This window comes from Loxodonta africana, chromosome 9 (assembly GCF_030014295.1).
Source record: "Loxodonta africana isolate mLoxAfr1 chromosome 9, mLoxAfr1.hap2, whole genome shotgun sequence".
Taxonomy (NCBI): domain Eukaryota; kingdom Metazoa; phylum Chordata; class Mammalia; order Proboscidea; family Elephantidae; genus Loxodonta; species Loxodonta africana.
Genome location: NC_087350.1, coordinates 75,941,555 through 75,960,137, shown reverse-complemented (window position 1 = coordinate 75,960,137; position 18,583 = coordinate 75,941,555).

Genomic DNA, 18,583 nt, shown 5'->3' with positions numbered 1-18,583 from the left:
TTCTCCTGTATATCTGGTGGTGGATTGAAACCACTGATCTCTTGGTTAGCAGCTGAGCACTTAACCATTGTGCCACCAGGGCTCCTTTTTATATATTTTAAATGGCTGCAAATGGTCAAGGTGTTAGATGAAAAGTGAAACTGTATGTAGCAGCCCTGTGCTTCATTCCTTCACTCAGTCATAAAATCTTTATTCAGCAGTTAATGTGAATCAGGCACTGTTGGGTGCTGGGATGCAAGAGTGAATAAGCCATATGATGTCTGTCTTCAAGGAGCTTACCTTCTCCTAGTGGGGGGAACACAGTAAGCCGTTGAGTAAATAAACACATTAGATACCAGATGTGATCAGTGTCGAAGAAAGAGAATAACAGGGCAGGGAGCAATTTTAGAGTGATAAGAGAAAGCTTTTTCAAGGTGGTAATATTTAGGCTGAAGCCTAAATGGATGAGAAGCAGCCAGCCATAGGAATAGCCAGGGTTAATGGTGTTCTGCTCTCCGTGCAGAGATGTCTGGGAGCCGTCAGAACCCTGTGTGGGAAAGTAAGCGAGTGGGGGAAACCTGGTTCAAGGCTGGAAAGATAGGCAGAGGCCAGGTCACATAGGACCTTGTAGCATTTAATTTTAAATGCCATGGGAAACCACTAAAGTGTTTTAATCAGGAAGTGACAAGATTTAAAATGCCAAGGGAAGCCAATAAAGTGTTTTAATGGGAAAATGGCAAGGTCCAATTTTAAACGATCATTCTTGTTATTATGTGGAAATTGAATTTCAAAGGGACAGGATGAAAAGCGGGAAGACCGTCAGGAGATGACTGCCCTATGACTGTCCTTTCAGCCAGATGTCTGAGGTTGGCCTACCCCCCCCCACCCCCGAGCAGTCAACGAATAGAAATGTTTGAGTTTGCGTGTGACCTATAATCCTGTATAACAAATGACTTTGTATATTTTGGGAACATTTGCAGTGCCTGAGTGTCTGTGTGTGACATTTTCAACACTAGAGTAAGTCCCAGAGTTAGCTGGGGTTGATGAATGTTTTAATCAATATACCATGGCATTTCCGACTTGTATCACAGCTCTTCCTAAATCTCAAGGTGATTACATCCTGCAGCATACCCTCACCGTGCTTTTGTTCACATGGCCCCAGAGGCTGTAAATATCCTCATCTGTAAGTACAGTGGAACCTGTGAGAGCTGGAACTCAACGGGGCTGCCTTGTTTTTCCAGGGCTCGCAAGAGTTTTTTGCCTTTGACAGGGTGCAATCTTACCACTTTTCTATCACTCTCTATTACTGGAAAATGTTTGAATTTTCCTTCTCTGACAGGTTTCTGTCTTACACAGGTTCCAGCTTTTTCAGGTTTTACTGTCCTATCTTTCCGTTCTGCATTTTCATAGTGTTTAGCCCTGGTGGCATAGTGGCTAAGTGCCATGACTGCTAACCAAAAGGTCGGCAGTTCGAATCCACCAGGTGTGCCTTGGAAAGTCACCGTGAGTCGGAATTGACTTGATGGCAATGGGTTTTTTGTTTGTTTAATTTGTGTATTCCTTATGATGCGCATCTTGTCTTGCCTTTTGTGATGGGGTGTTTGAGCGCATGCCATTTCCCCTAGAAGAGGTAACGACTGTCAGGCTCAACCCCCACTCTAATGAATCCCTGGGAATCTACGTCTAGGCGGTTCTGAAGTTCCCATTGGCTATTAAACTTTTTGCTTGCTGCTGCTGGTGTCCAGTCTCTAGTTCACCAACTGATAATCTTGATATCCTGCTTCTTTTGCTCTCATATTAACCTGACCACTCTTTTGGAATCCTATCGATTCCAAGGAGGGCTATTCGACTCTCCTTGCCTTTTTTAGCTCTCTGGATACCTGAAACATAAGGCTTGCATCCCTTAGTCAGCACTAGGAGATACTCTATAGGCACCAACAGTATCTTACCTCCAGGAGTTCTCTCCAAATCTACTGTCCCATGTTCCATGAATAAACCTAGATCCTTACGTTCTCTCCTGTTTTAGATTTGTTTCTTTCTTACCCATCCCAGTTTCTAAAAGACTGGGTAGAGCCTTTTGATTTCTGTCAATAAGACCTTGAGAATATGACTTGTGTGTGAGTGATTGATTAAGGAAGTGTTCCCAGGAGAAACTGGTAAGGCAGTGGGGAAAGTGAAACAGGGAAGAGGACTAAGCCATACAAGCACGAAATTTCAGAACAACTCCCTCAGGAGGACACATCAGCCTGATTCCACAGGGGGACGCTGGAGTGTAAGTTATGTTAAAGCAGTGTCCTGCCTGAAGGCAAGGGAGCTAGGTTTTCATGCTATGAGTTGGAGTCAACTTGACAGCAATGGGTTTGGCTTGTTTTGGTTTGGTACCTTTTATTCATTGACTAAGGGCCACCTTTGGGGATGTAAACTCCCAGGAACCTCTGGCTTTTTGTGGGCTTGGGCAAAGTGGGCCCAGCAACCCCAGGGCTGTTCTCCAAATTAGTATGGGAGCTATGGGCTGTTGGAAGCAAAAGCACACCAAAGCTGGGAAAAGGGCACAAAGAAAGGATAAAATGGATTGGGGGGATCTGAGGAGGGCATCAACAGTGTCCACTCTTGTACCTCACTGGGAGTCTACATTTCAGTGTCCTGGGTGCAAACCATCACTTAAAATTGCTGCTTTTCTCTAGGAGGCTATTGAGAATTCATGAAAATATGACTCCTAGTCACCTTCTTGGAGCTCTGGTGGTACAATGGTTAACAGCTATGGCTGCTACCCAAAAGCAGTTCGAATCCACCAGCTGCTCCTTAGAAACCCTATGAGGCAGTTCTACTCTGTCCTGTAGGGTCACTAGGAGTTGGAATCAGCTCAACAGCAATGGGTATTTTTTTTTTTAGTCACCTTCTCTCTAGTATGCCAGCACATTTTAGAGAGATGCTTCACTGAGAATATCGCTACATAAGTTATCTGAGAATAGCAACCATGTGTTTTTATTTCTGAGTCTCCAACTCCTAGGAGAAAGCTTTTCAAATGACCCGTAAAACTAAACCTGTTGCCATCGAGTTGATTCCGACTCACAGAATGTACCCTAAATTCAAACGATTTTCTGCTTTTCTGGGTATAGGATTGATTACATTGAATACCACAGGAGGGAAACCCCAAACAAAAGCAGAATTAGGAAGACAAACTGTCTTAGCCAGATGTGCTTACTGGACTGAAGGCCATTTTCATTAGTTATATTTCTCACTTTGAAACCAGGCATTAAGGACAACAGCATTCTTGGGGGCTTCAGGCACATTCTGCTTCACACGGCTGAGGTCTTCTTGTGCAGATGGTCTGGTCATACCTGGGACTTCTCTGGATATACAGAACTGTGAAACCTCAGACCTGATTTCCTGAAGCATTCCCTGGATACCCATTATTTATCTTTGCAATCCTCCCTGTTCCCATTGAAATTAGTTTTGATGGTTTTTCATAAAGTTATAAGAATGACATTCCTTTCACCAATTAGGGAAGGAAAACATTTTGAGACAATATGGCAAACAAGGGACATTATTAATGTTGTTTTATAAACTCATAAATACAGCCTCGATTATATGAGTGCACATTCATACCAGTGCTTAGGTCCTAGGGACTTACTGTTGCTGACGATGATGCATAAAAGGGAAGATGTTATTAAAAATCCAAAAATTCCTCTCTTCTGTTGTGAATATAACTTTTAATTTGACAGTTATAAAAGTCATCAACTATAACTATAACCTCTTTAAAGATAGAGGAAGTGAGGCAGAGAAAGTTAATGACGTTTCACTGAAGTTATATTAATACAGCGATAGATCTCATTAACTACAACTTGTTCGTTTTCAGTCAAAACTAAATTTATTTCATGGGAAATGATTATTATTGATCAGCAATCTGGTTTAACTTTCTTCAAAAGCATATCTCCTTTCTAGCTTTATTATTTCTCTTTGAATCCAAATGAGTTCTGAAACTCAAGGGTAAGATTATGTTTTATTTTACTGGAGCTTAAGGATCTTTGACATTTATAGACTAGGGATTTGAGACACAGCTGTACAGGGTGAAGTTCAGCTCAAATTCTGAGTCAACCAGCTTTCATTAAGTGACCTTCTGTGACCTAATCTCGTCAAGGTGCTTTCTCAAATATTATTCAACTTAATCTATAAAACAATTTTATGAGAAGGGATTATAAATTCCAATTTTACAATTGAAGGTGACAATTGATCTTATTTTATCACATATCTGGCAACTTCATTCTCCTGAGTCCCTTGACCATCTGGAACTTCTCACTTAAGAACCAAGTAACTGGCAATAATTGATGATTTGCCAAACTGGGGAAAAGAGATTGAGGAAAGAAAATGAATGACATGAATATTAAAAGTAGTCCTTGAAACAAGCAGTACCCGTAAGGTTGGAGGATTTCTAAAAATATGTTTTGGAGAAAAGGACAAAATTGGAAGAAATAGAGATTCTGGGAAAAGTTATCAAATTGAGTAAGGACATCCTATTTAGCGCTTCCCAGTCTAACTGGAACTACCACTAAATATAAAAACAGTGTAAATAGGTTGAACAAGCATAATGCATAGGATACAATAATAAAACAACTTTATTTTTGAGATCCAGTAGATCTTTTATATAGAGGATTATTCTTCTCTCCCTTCTACTGGATGAACACTCCAGCAAGATCCATCACTTTCTGATTACTCTTAGGTAATATATAATCCTAAAGTCGGCTCGAATCACAAAACATAGTTCAATAGTTAATGTATCTAGTCCCTTGTCATAATCCGAACTTCAATTTTAGTTCAAAGTTGAGACTTCTCCCTCTCCCCAACTGGGCCTCTTAAAGACGGCAAAGCTGTGGTTTAGGAAGGGAAGGAATGTGCTGGATGTCTCTCTTTCCCCATGTAGGAGATTGGACCACAAAAAGGGGGATGAACATTTTTAAGAAAGTTATACCAAACTGCTAATCAATAGTAATAATTCTCCATGAAGTAAATTTATTTTTGACTGAAAATGAATAAGATACAATTAAGGGCTGGATCTATCACTGTATTAAGATAACTTCAATGAAATGCCATTAACTTTCTCTGCCTCACTTCTATCTTTAAAAAGCAGGACTGTTTTTACTTACATGGCACTGTCCTGGTGATCTAGCACCCAAAATTGAGGACATGGTATGTGTCTAAAGTTGACTCTTGCTCTCACGGGCACCTTAATGGGTTCTTTGGTGACCCACTTGCCCCATTGTGTGGAACTTCGCACCTGTAATTCCCATGAGAAGGGCAAATGCATATCTGGTATGGATGATCACTTACTTCATTGGTGTCTGACCATCTTTCCATTTGTTCTTCTAAGAGGCCAGTGACAGAACCTAAGATGACTGGATTCCAAATCAGAGTTTACACATTACATTTTGTAAATTGCTGTATTATAAAATATAAGAATAAATGTGCTTAAGTTTCTAGTTCAAACATTTGTAAAGAGAGCACTAAAGAAGACAAAGGAAACAAGGACGAAGACATTAATAAAAGATAAAAGCAGATTTTAGTTAGATTAAAAGAGAATAAGATTTGGTTAATAAGCCCCCAAAATTTACTGATAAAAGTATAAAATAATGCTACCACACTACTAAAGAAAATAAGTGACACTAAGAATTTGGGTATAAACATACATAAAGTATAGATAAAAATAAGAGTAAGATGAAAATCTCAATGCCATGTTAGCTTTTCAATTTATTTAAAAATAATATTAACTATTATTTTCTGACTATTTAAGTAACACTTTTCATTGCAGAAATATGGGGAATAGAATACTTAAGTAAAAATCACCCATGATCCTATTAGTAATAGTATCATTAATAGTTTTATGATTAATTACCTCTGTATCTCCTTATTCATACATAATTTTTACAGAAATGGGATATTTTTTACACACTTTTTTTTCAACTTGCTTAAAAATATATCTTGAATGTTTCCCCATGTCATTAAACCTACTTTTTGTGATTTTTAATGACCCATATGGCATTCCACTAGCTGTATGTATTTATTTTTGATAATTTATGTTTAATTTATCCATTATTACTAATATCTTTCTAGGAAAGAAATCTAGGATTTTCTTCCCCTGGGATACATTCCTAGAAGCATAATATAAAATTATATTAAAAAATTTTAAGGCTTTTGATATATTTTTCAAATTGTCCTTCAGAAATATCAGTACTTTATTATTTTGTGAATGGAGTATGAGTGCCTTAGCCCTACCCATCTGCCAATATTGAGTATTAGATTTTTTAAAAAATCTTTGCAATTTAATATTTTAAATGTGATACTTAATTTTTGAAATAATTTTATTCTACTTTAATACTAAAATTAATATTACATGTTTATTGACGAAACTTTAGAAAATTCAGATAAGAGATGGAATTTTGAAAAAAACACCTATAATCCTGTATCTTTAGAAAAGTACATATTGTGGTGTATGGCTTTGTTAGCTGGTGAGTATCTGTTACTTTTAAATTAATAATTCTTAAATCTCAATAGCTCTAAATCCTGCTCTATATCTACTTATATGTGAAGTGGTTTCTCTCCCCAAATATTTCTGAGAATCTCCAAGATTACTTACACATGTAAACCAACTGTCCGCTATGCTCTCCTACCTGGGTCACTTTCCTCTGGGATTCCCTGGAAGAAGGAAAAGATTTTTTCATACGTAATCAGAGCTACCGAATGGAGCCCTTTACTGTCCTTAAAAAAGAAATCATATTTATTCTTAATAGTAAGAATAAAATTATTCTCTGAAGAAAACTAAAGACACAAGGGAAAGCTTAGTCCAAAGGACTAAGGGACCACATCTACCATGGCCTCCGCCAGACTAAGTCCAGTACCACTAGATGGTGTCTGGCTACCACCACTGACTGCTCTGACAGGGATCACGATAGAGGGTCCTGGACAGAGCTGAAGAAAAATGTAGAACAGAATTCTAACTCACAAAAAAAGACCAGACTTACTGACCTGACAGAGGCTGGAGAAACCCCGAGGGTATGCCCCCCGGACACCCTTTTAGCTCAGTAATGAAGTCACTCCTTAGGTTCACCCTTCATCCAAAGATTAGATAGGCCCATAAAACAAAATGAGACTAAAGGGGCACACCAGCTCAGGGACAAGGACTAGAAGGCAAGAGGGGATAGGAAAGCTGGAAATAGGGAATCCAAGGTCAAGAAGGGAGAGCATTGACATATCATGGAGTTGTTAACCAATGTCATAAAACAATATGTGTACTGTTTAATGAAAAGCTAGCTTGTCCAGTAAACTTTCACCTGAAGTACAATAAAAAATAGGATAAAATTATACTCAACATGGCCATTGGTCTTGTTTGTCTCTATGCTGTATTTGAAAACCTGCTGTTGCTCTACTGCTCTTGGGTTATTTACGTCACTGCATGCGCCTCATCAGACCTCTGACATCTGACTGCCTTGCCACTTTGGGTTGTTAGCATTGCTGCCACCTCCTCCAAACATAAATCTGGGCTTCCCGTGGATCTTTGTCTCCATTGCTGTCCTTCTCTAGCTGACTAACAGTCTCTTCAGTACTACCAAACCCGTTGCCCTCAGATCTCCACTGCTCTATTCTCTCACCAGCCAAGAGGGAGATTCTTTTACCTTGTTTTCTTGTGTCCAGCTCTTTTCAGAGTGTTGCCTCTATAGCAGGGCTGTTTGAATTCCCAGCAATATATTTCTTTTATTTCTACCACAAGATTTTCCTTCTTAGAGGGTTTAGGTAATCTGGGGTTGGGGGAAGGTTAGGGGAAAATAATGGGAGTTGGGTCAGGGGTGCTCCAGCCTGCTCTTCCCTTTTCCATTGCTCCTTCTGTTCTCTAGGACTCATTTCTGTTTCTGGTGTAAACTGCCAGACTTCTTCTTTCATGTTGATTTATTCTTTGGGGCTCCATTGTCCTGTCTTACATTGGGTCTGGTCTGGCTTTCCTCAGGGCTCCTCTCCTGGTAGATCCCCTCATTTGTGTCTGCATGTCTGATAACCAGTTGTAGACAGGCTTCCAGTTGTCTCCTGTGAGCCTCAGGAAAAGCAGGGGACCTGTTAATAGGGTGTCTAAACATTCCATGAAGATTAAGAAATTCCCCATTGTTCTTTGACAGTCTTTCCCAACAAGTGGTTTGAGACCATTGTTGCAGCCACTGTGTCAATATATCTCATTCAGGGTCTTCCTTTTTTTTGCTGACTGTCTACTTTACCAAGCATGATGTCCTTTTCCAGGGACAGATCCCTCCGGATAACATGTCCAAAGTAAGTGAGATGAAGTCTTGCCATATTCGCTTCTAAGGAGCATTCTGGTCTGGCTGTACTTCCTCCAAGACAGATTTGTGTGTTTTCTGGAAGGCCATGATATATTCAGTATTCTTCACCAGCACTGTAATTCAAAGGCATCAATTCTTCTTCAGCCTGCCTTATTCATTGTCCAGCTTTCTTGTGCTTATGAGGCTATTGAAATACCATGGCTTGAGTTAGGCTCACCTTAGTCCTCAAAGTGATATCTTTGCTTTTTAGCACTTAAAAGAGGTCTTTTGCAGCAGATTTGACCAATGCAATATTTCGCTTAATTTCTTGACTGCTGCTGCTTGTTAATGTCTTGAATATACATATTTTGACTAAATTTCCGCCCTAGCTTTGGCCCTTGAAATACAGAGCTCAACATGGGCCTAGTGGGTAATTTGGTGGGCCTAATTCAACTATCTTCTAAGGGTCAGAATTTGGCAATTATCATACATGTCAAATAACCCGACAATATACTTTATAATTAATACAGACAACCCTGAGATGCTCTGTATTGATGGCACCTTGTTGGGACAAACCAACGCTGTTGATCAAAGGAACAAAAGACATATACCTCTATAGAATCAGGCTAGCATTCATTTGCAGCTGAAAATAATTACAAGTTTCTGCTACAATGAAGCAAACTCTGATAGTATAATGTCAGCCAAAGTTCTAGAAAATGCACAATTAAGCCATTCTCAGCTTGGCATTGATAAGGAACAAAGCTCCAGTCAAAAACCATGTCTATGTAGTCGTGGAAATGGACCTCCAGGTGCTTACATAATTTTGAACACAACATTTTGGATATTGGGAATTCATGTGACTCCAGCCTTGTGACAAAAGTTGAGGGTAAGTTTTCTGAGTCTCAGAGCTGGAGCAGAAATAATGCTACACAGATGAAGGGCCGAGGCACAATCTGAAGTATTGTCACGTTTGTGTCATGGCTAAAAAATGTCCCTGCAAGTAGACAGAGCATGTTCTTGCACATCAATCAGATAAAAAGCTGCTGAGTTTCAGCAAAATCCTGCTGGCCATGAAGGTGGAAACCATGTCGCCTGAGTTTGCTGTCACTGTTTACAAGACAAATAATAGGCTTCTGGAGCACGTCTGTGTGTGTGTGTTGCATATTGCTGTAAATAAATGAAATTTAATAAACAGAAGATAATAAGTTTGTGGGCAGGTATGTATATTGGCCACACTTCTTCTGTTACAAATGTCAGAAACTTGGTGCAAACTGGCTTAAACAAAGAAATACAAATTGGAATTTATTGGCTCATGTAACTAAGAGTTTCAAGGGGTCACGCTATCTTTAGGCATAGCTGGATTGGGAAGTCAGACCGAAGTCATTAAGAATCTTTCTCTTTTCTTCATTTCCCAGATCTGCATTTCCCTGTAGGATTTATTCTCGGCAAGGCTCTCTTCACACGGACCTCTTAAAAGGTCCTCAGCCTCTATAACCCTAGGAGGAGAAGCACTTCTTTCCCCATAATTCCAGAAGAAGGTCAAAGGAAGGCTCTGATTAGTTCGATTTTGGTCACTTGACTATTTCTAAACCTATCACTGTTACCACTCTGAGAGTGGTAAAGAGGTAGTTCCTGAAATAAAACTGTGATTCTGATAGTAGCCAAATAAACAGAAGTTCATTACTCTTGTGTGTGTGTTTTGTTGTGACCAAATCCTCGCCAATGGACATTAATAATTGGTAATATTGATAAGATCTAATTCAAGTACTTTTTATAATTTTTTTAATAAAATGTTATCTTTCGTTAGTTTAGAAAGTTTACTCAACTACTCAATAAAAAGACAGGAAAGACATAAAATGATACTCGTAAAGAGTGTGCTTCTTAGTTCAAGTAGTTAAAAAAAAGAATAAATGGGCAGCTCCTGTCCAGAGGCAAGACGAGAAGGCAGAAAGGGATGGGGGTTGGTTGAATGGTCATGAGGAATCCAGAGTGAAAAGGAGGAGTGTGCTGTTACATTACAGGGATAGCCACTAGGGTCAGGAGGTAGCGTATGATCAGTAACCTGTGGTACTGAAGAAAGAGGTCCAAGCTGCACTGAAGGAATTGGCGAAAAACAGGCTTCAGGAATTGACACTAACTGAGATGTTTCAGCAAACAGCTGCAGCACTGAAAGTGCCCACTCATCTATGCCAAGACGTTTGGAAGACAGCTACCTGGCCAGCTGGCTGGAAGAGATCTGTATTTATTCCTATTCCAAAGAAAGATGATCCAACTGAATGTGGAAAGTATCAAACAGTATTGTTAATATCACATGCAAGTAAAATTTTGCTGAAGATCATTCAAAAGTGGCTGCAGCAGTACATCGACAGGGGAACTGCCAGAAATTCAAGCTGGATTCAAGAGAGGACATGGAAAGAGGGTGTCATGGCTTGAATTGTGTCCCCCCAAAAATATGTGTCAACTTGGTTAGGCCATGATTTCCAGTATTGTATGGTTGTCCTCCATTTTGTGATTGTAATTTTATGTTGAGAGGATTAGGGTGGGATTGTAACACCACCCTCACTCAGGTCACCTCCCTGATCCAAGGTAAAGGGAGTTTCCCTGGGGTGTGGCCTGCACCACCTTTTATCTCTCACGAGATGAAAGGAAGCAAACAGAGAATTGAGGACTTTACGCCAAGAAAGCAGCATCAGGAGCAGAGCACGTCCTTTGGACCTGGGGTCCCTTTGCCTGAGAAGCTCCTCGACCATGGGAAGATTGAGGACAAGGACCTTCCTCCAGAGCCGACAGAGAGAGAAAGACTTCTCCTGGAGCCGACGCCCTGAATTTGGACTTGTAACCTACTAGACTGTGAGAAAATAAATTTCTCTTTGTTAAAGCTGTCCACTTGTGGTATTTCTGTTGTGGCAGCATTAGATGACTAAGACAGAGGGATATCATTGCTGATGTCAGATGGATATTGGCTGAAAGCAGAGAATACCAGAAAGATGTTCCTTGATCTTCATTAGGAAGCGCTTCAAGTCCTCGTTGCTTTCAGCAAGCAAGGTTGTGTCATCTACATATCGCAGGTTGTTAATGATTCTTCCTCTAATCCTGATGCCCTGTGCTTCTTCATATAGTTCAGTTTCTCAGATTATTTGCTCAGGATACAGAATGAATAAGCATGCTGGCATGCACCTTTTCTGATTTTAAACCATGCAGTTTCCCCTTGTTCTGTTAGAATGACTGCCTCTTGTATTATGCACAAGTTCCACACGAAGGTAATTAAGGGTTCTGAAATTCCCATTCTTCCCAATGTTATCCATAATTTGTTATGATCCACATAGTCGAAAGTCTTTGCATAGCCAATAAAACACAAGTAAACATCTTTCGGTATTCTCTGCTTTCAGCCAAGATCCATCTAACATCAGCATTCTCTTCTGAATCCAGCTTGAATTTCTGACAGTTCCCTGTTGATGTACTGCTGCAATTGTTTTTGAAATATCTTCAGCAAAATTTTACTTGTGTGTGATATTAATGATGTTATTCTGTAATTTCCACATTTTGTTGGATCACCTTTCTTTGGAATGGGTACAAATATGGATCTCCTCCAGTCAGCTGGCCAGGTAGCTCTCTTCCAAGTTTTTTGGCATAGATGAGTAAATGCTTCCAGTGTTGCACTGTTCTTTGAAACATCTCATTTGGTATTCAGTCAGATCCTGGAGCCTTGTTTTTTGCCAGTGATTTCATTGCAGCTTGGACTTCTTCCTTCAGTAGCATTGGTTCTTGATCATATGATGCCTCCTGAAATGGCTGAATGTCGACCCATTCTTTCTGGTATAGTGACTCTGTGTATTTCTTCCATCTTCTTTTGATGCTTTCTCCATTGTTCAGTATTTTGTCATGGGATCCTTCAATATTGCAAGTCAGGGATTTACCTTTTTCTTAAGTTCTTTCAGCTTGTTAAACACCATGTGTGTTCTTCCCTTTTGGTTTTCTAACTCTGGCTCTTTGCTCATTTCATTATAATACTTTGTTTTCTCGAGGGGCCCTTTGAAGTCTTCTGTTCAGCTCTTCTACATGATCATTTCTTCATTTGCTTTAGCTACTCTGCATTCAAGAGCAAGTTTCAGAGTCTCTCCTGATATCCATTTTGGTCTTTTATTTTTTCTCCGTGTTTTAATGACCTTTTGCTTTCTTCATGTAAGATGCCTTTAATGTCGTCCCACAACTTGTCCTGTGTTAGGTCATTAGTGTTCAGTGTGCCTAATCTATTTTTGAGATGGTCTGTAAATTCAGGTGGGATTTACTCAAGGTTGTACTTTGGCTCTCCTGGACTTGTTTTAGTTTTCTTCAGCTTCAACTTGAAGTTGCATATGAGCAATTGATGATCCATTCCACAGTTGGCTCCTGGCCTAGTTCTGCCTGATGATATTAAGCTTCTCCATCATCTCTTTCCACAGATGCAGTCCATTTGATTCCTGTATATCCCATCTGGTGAGATTCACGTGTATACCAAAAAACCAAACCCATTTCTGTCAAGTTGATCCTGATTCATAGCGACCCTATAGGACAGTGTAGAGCTGCCCCATAGAAGTTTCTAAGGAGCACATGGTGGATTCGGACTGCCGATCTTTTGGCTAGCAGCTGTACCTCTTAACCATGACACCGCCAGGGTTTCTTTCACATGTATAGTCCCCGTTTATGTTGTCGAAAAAAGGTAACTGCAATGATGAAGTTGTTGGTCTTGCAAAATTCTGTCATGTGATTTCCGGTGACATTTTATCACCAAGGCCATATTTTGCAACTACTGATCCTTCTTCTTTGTTTCTAACTTTTGCATTCCAATCACCACTTATTATAAATGCATCTTGATTGCATGTTTGATCGATTTCAGACTGCAGAAGTGGGTAAGAATCTTCAATTTCCTCAGTTTGGCATTAGTGGTTGATGCGTAAACTTGAATAATAGTTGTATTAACTGGTTTTCCTTATAGGTGTGTGGATATTATTGTATCACTGACAACGTACTTCAGCATAGATCTTGAAATGTTCTTCTTGACAATGAATGCAACCTCATTCCTCTTCAATTTGTCATTCCTGTCAGAGTAGGCCATATGACTGTCTAATAAAATGGCCAATACCAGTACATTTCAGCTCACTAATACCTAGAATATTGATCTCTACGCAGTCCATTTCATTTTTGATGACTTCTAATTTTCCTAGCTTCATACATTGTACATTCCGTGTTCTGATTATTAATGGATGTTTGCAGCTGTTTCTTTTCATTTTGAGTTGTGCCTGCTCAGCAAATGAAGGTTTGGGAAGCTTGACTCCATCCATGTCATTAAAGTCAACCTTACTTTGAGGAGGCAGCTCTTCCCCCGTCGTCTTTTGAGTGCCTTCTAACTTGGGGGGCTCATCTTCCAGCACTATACCAGGCAATGTTCCACTGCTATTCATAAAGTTTTCACTGGCCAATTTTTTTCAGAAGTAGACTGCCAGACCCTTCTTCCTCATCTGTCTTAGTGTGGAAGCTCTACGAAATCTGTCCACCATGGGTGACCCTGCTGGAATTTGAAATACCATTGACAAAGCTATCATAACAACATGCAAGTCACCACAGTACAGCAAACTCACAAACATGTGGGTCACTTTATATAGCAGCTCCGAAGGCTGACAACAGCATCCTTCCCACCTTGACCCTAGGCTACTGTCACATGAGGATTTAAAATCTCAAATAAAGCTTAGGGTTTCCCAGTTTCTTATATGGGTAATTTTCTGCAGCACCTTCTTGACTCCTGCCTTTGCTGCATTCCAGCTGCTCTGTTCATGGGTGACCCAGTCACTAACTTTCAGTCTTGTTTTTCCCTTTCAGCTTCCTTATCAGCTTTTGGGTCTAATAACTACATCTCTGTTTCCATTCTTTTCACTCTTTTCAATGCCCTGTAGCATGCCACTAGAACTGTCCTTCTTGGTAGACATCTTTCTTCTAGGTTGAAATTCATTAACAACTTTTGGGTATTAAATATTTTTAGCATAAGGGTATTCCAAAGCTATTCCAAGGCAGGGTTCAGTGGCAGAATTTAGTGACACTAACAACTCAAAAGTCAGTGAAGGGGGTTTGAGAGCTGATAAGAAATGAAGGGTCAGTGGTGGGATAGAAGGTTTGCATCACCAAGATTTACAGCCTTAGAGTTATACATTCTAGGGAGACTGTAGAATCATGGGCAGAATCTGAAAGGATAATTCAATTAGCAAGCTGGGTTGAAAGCAGAGTCAGGGATTAGTTTTAGAAGACAAATGTGATAGGGATCCCATTGGTGAGGAGCCATTGGCCATCAAAGCAGAGATGGACTGGTCCACGGAAAGTTAGCCAGGATAGTGTTATAGCTGGGACTTCATTTTGGCTGTTTTTTTTTTTTTTTTTTTGGTTTTGGCATGGCATCCATAGTGGTGCAGCCCTTTCTGCCTCACTTCTCAAGAGGGTTCATACCCTTTGCCATTGAGCCAATTCTGACTCATATTGACTCTGTAGGACAGAGTAGAGCTGCCCCATAGTGCTTCCAAGGAGCTCTGGTAGATTCAAACTGTCAACATTTTTAGTTAGCAGCTGAGCTCTTAACCACTGTGCCACCAGGGCTCCCATAAGAGGTGTTCTTTAATAGCTGTGATAAATCAACCAACAACTCATAATCCAGTTGTGCTGGAAACCAAGTAATATTTTTCTGTCCTGTTTTCGAGGGTAGGATGGGAGACTTTATCAAGTGCTGATACACCATGCCTCACATTTCCCTAACCTACCCAATCTACTAACTGGTTAAATTGACTTTTTCCTAGTGAACAGATGTTGGCCTCTAGTGATCTCTCTAGATTTATAAATACTTAACCACTTTTTTTTTTTTTAAATGAAGCTTACATTTGATAGTTCGGCAAGTATCTTTTGACATTAGAACAGTGTTCACTTTCTTATAGTCGCCCCTTACTCATCTTTAAGGCAACACCTCAGATATGCAAGACTAATTCCTAGAGGACTAAAAGCCAAAGTGGTCTGTCTCCTGAGAAACAGACAGGTTCATCAAAATGTCTAGTTTTCTCCTGTGCCCCGTTGTTTTAGTGCAAAGATGAAGGAAGTGATATACCCACTATTTGTGGTCAATGGCATAATGATGACAGGTAATATAAAAAATTAGAACTTCTCAGTTCCTGTGTTCCATTTTGTCTGTGTTTAGCTAACAGCAATAAAATAAAAATGAGTTAAGAAAACCTCGAGCTCCGTTATATTACCCTAAGTCTCCTAGTCTGGATACATATATACTAATGTCAAGAAATTTGAAACCTCAAATCCCACCGAATCCTCTGGGCCTGTGGAAGTGGCCTGTTCCTCCATGTCTAATGCTGACGACCCCTTTTTGCTTAAAGGCAATGCAGAGGCTTCTCCATGAATGTCCCTTCAGGGTACACCCTCAGCTCCTCTCCTGGCTACCAGAGGTATAGTGAAGACCAAATCTCAGTTTAACTGGGGAATTTCTGACTTGATAAGGGAAGAAAGGGACTATAGGCTAAAGGAAATGTAGGATCTAGACAAGATGTACCAACAGGAGCCAGGGCAATAATTATGTGGGACTGGGTCCTGAGGGTGCTTGATCAAAGTGGTTGAATAAAAAATCTGGTAGCAAAGTTTATTGGAATGTTCTTTTTGAAAACAGGAATTACCATCCAGGAGATGGTGCTAATAGGCTGCTAGGATATCTCTTGGAAGCTTGGAGAAAACAATGACCTATGCTAACTGAATTATAAAAACGAGAACTCCTCACGAAAGATGGCATAGGAAGGAATCAAAGTTTTGGAGAACCAGTTTGCTAAAATGCATGTATGTTTCCATTACAAGGAATGCGCTGGTTGAGAAACTCAGTGGAGGCCATTTTTTGTGGGTGAGGGTTACTTGTAGGAAACACCATTACAGAACTGGGTTCCCTTGTAGAGATGGGAATAACAGGCTCCCCACAAAATAGAGGCATATTGGCAAGCGCTTAACTGCTACATGCAAGATGGATGCCATTATCGTAATGAGCAGCAGTGTCAGAATACAGCTAGAGGGATTTACCCCAAGAGAGATATGGAGATAGTTAATAGAACATAGTGCTCCTAAGGGCAAGATAGATGGCAGAAAACAAGCGTACTGCATAATCTATACAATCAAAAGAAAAAGATGACGATCAAGAGAGACTGAGGACAATCACTTGGACAAAAAATATGTTCTCTTACTCAATTTCCAGACATGGAATCCACTGACTGAAGAAGAACCCTGCCACAACATAGCAAGAATATATAGTAAGGATTCCCCCAGCCCCCTTCCAAAAGGATCTATGGCCATTTACTTGAGTAACCATACTCTGGGGAAAGGACAATACTGAGACATCATGGTTCCCCGTTAGAGTGGAAACGTACGAAGGGCAGTAATAAATGGCGTCTTGGCCCATGTTGATCCATTGGGTCCATAGGCCAGCCTCCTTTCCACCCATGGAAGGTCATTTCTCTGTCCCAAAATGCATAATTGGAATAAATATATTTGATAATTGGTTTCTTGGCAAGTGGGGCAAGAACTATTGTAGAGGAGAAGGTCAGTTGTCGATCAGGTCAAGATAATAAATCACAAACACTGTTGTATCCTGGGGGAATGGCAGATAAGCATCTAGCTATACCTTATTAATTATAATATTCAGCTTCTTTATATCTTTGCTTATTATTACTATTTTTGTTTGTTTCCTTGATCTGGATAATCTTTCACGAGTGTCTTTTTGTTGGTTTCTCAAACATTTCCAGCAGATGTTGCTTTAAATATACTTTGAGGCATCATTATTTGGCACATAAAATTTTATTATGGATATATAATTTTCTGCTTATATTAGCAGCTTGGCGAGATTGTGCCCGACCAGCATTGTTCTTCCTTATTTAGGTAAGCAATAACATGAGCTTTGTGCCTTTCTTATTTCAGGTGTTGGGTTGTGATCTCAACAACCCTCACTGGGTTGTTTTGAAGGTTAAAATGAAAGTAGTAAACACTCAATAAATATTAGCTAGTATTTGTTTCCATACCATGTTATTTAATGCATGAATGTTCAACATGGCTTGAATCTTTTTATCAATATACAAAGGCTGTCGTTTCCCCTTCAGAGCTTTGGATTTTATTTTGTCTAATATTTCTTCCTCCTGAAATTGCCTGAAAAACATTTTGAATTTTGCCAATTTGTTTGCCTTTAATCCCTTTGTATCTGCCATTTTTGATTGGAAGAATCCTTCTTTAGGCAGATAGTCAACTTCAGAATTAACTATTTTATTTTAATTGACTGTTTTGTTACCACCAGAAAGAGTTATTCATTGTACTCATATCTAATTTCAGGTACTGCTGGGGAGTTAATTTAGTTTGCATCATTATTAAAAATCTTCTAAATCTCCAAAATCTAGGACCTCAACATTTTTATTTAAAAATTAAATAGCTAATACTAATAGCTGTAGTAGGAAGCAGGTGAGAGTAGGTATAGGCCTTTATATAAATTGACTCTGACCTATACTATTTGAGCTTCTGGTCTACACACCTGGTATCTCACTGACCAGAATTCTGGGAATACTTTCATTTGGTTTAATGTCAAATGGGATGACTTTGTACTTGAAAGCCAAAAAGACTACCTGCCCCATGGTTTTTTGCTGTTCAGCAAGTGGAGTTTTTTTTTTGTTTGTTTGTTTGCTTGTTTGCTTGTTTTGCTTTTCCTCCTTGAGATAATCTACATATGAAACCAAACAGAGGTCTGAGAGTTACTTGGTGAGTATGTAAACTCAAAAATGAGTGAGATGCACAGGTTATAAGGCCTGCCTAAGCCTCTAATCATGGTCCAGTTGAATAAGGAAGTTTCAAGCTCATACTGGTGATAAGCAACTTGAGATTCTCTCCTCAGTTTTGGAAACTGAGGGGAAAATACCCTTTTTCCCCTGAGTCACATCTTCTTCCAAGAAGAATCGATGCCTTTGAATTGTGGTATTGGCAAAGAATATTGAATATACCATGAACTGTCAAAAGAACAAACAAATCCTACTTGGAAGAAGTACAGCCAGAACGCTCATTAGCAGCAAGGATAGCAAGGCTATGGCTCACATACTTTGAACATGTTATCAGGAGGGATGAGTCCCTGGAGAAGGACATCATACTTGGTAGAGGGTCAGCAAAAAGGAGGAAGACCCTCAGTGAGATGGACTGACACACTGGCTGCAACAGTGGGCTCAAGCATTGACAACTGTTGTGAGGATGGTGCAGGACCGGGCAGTGTT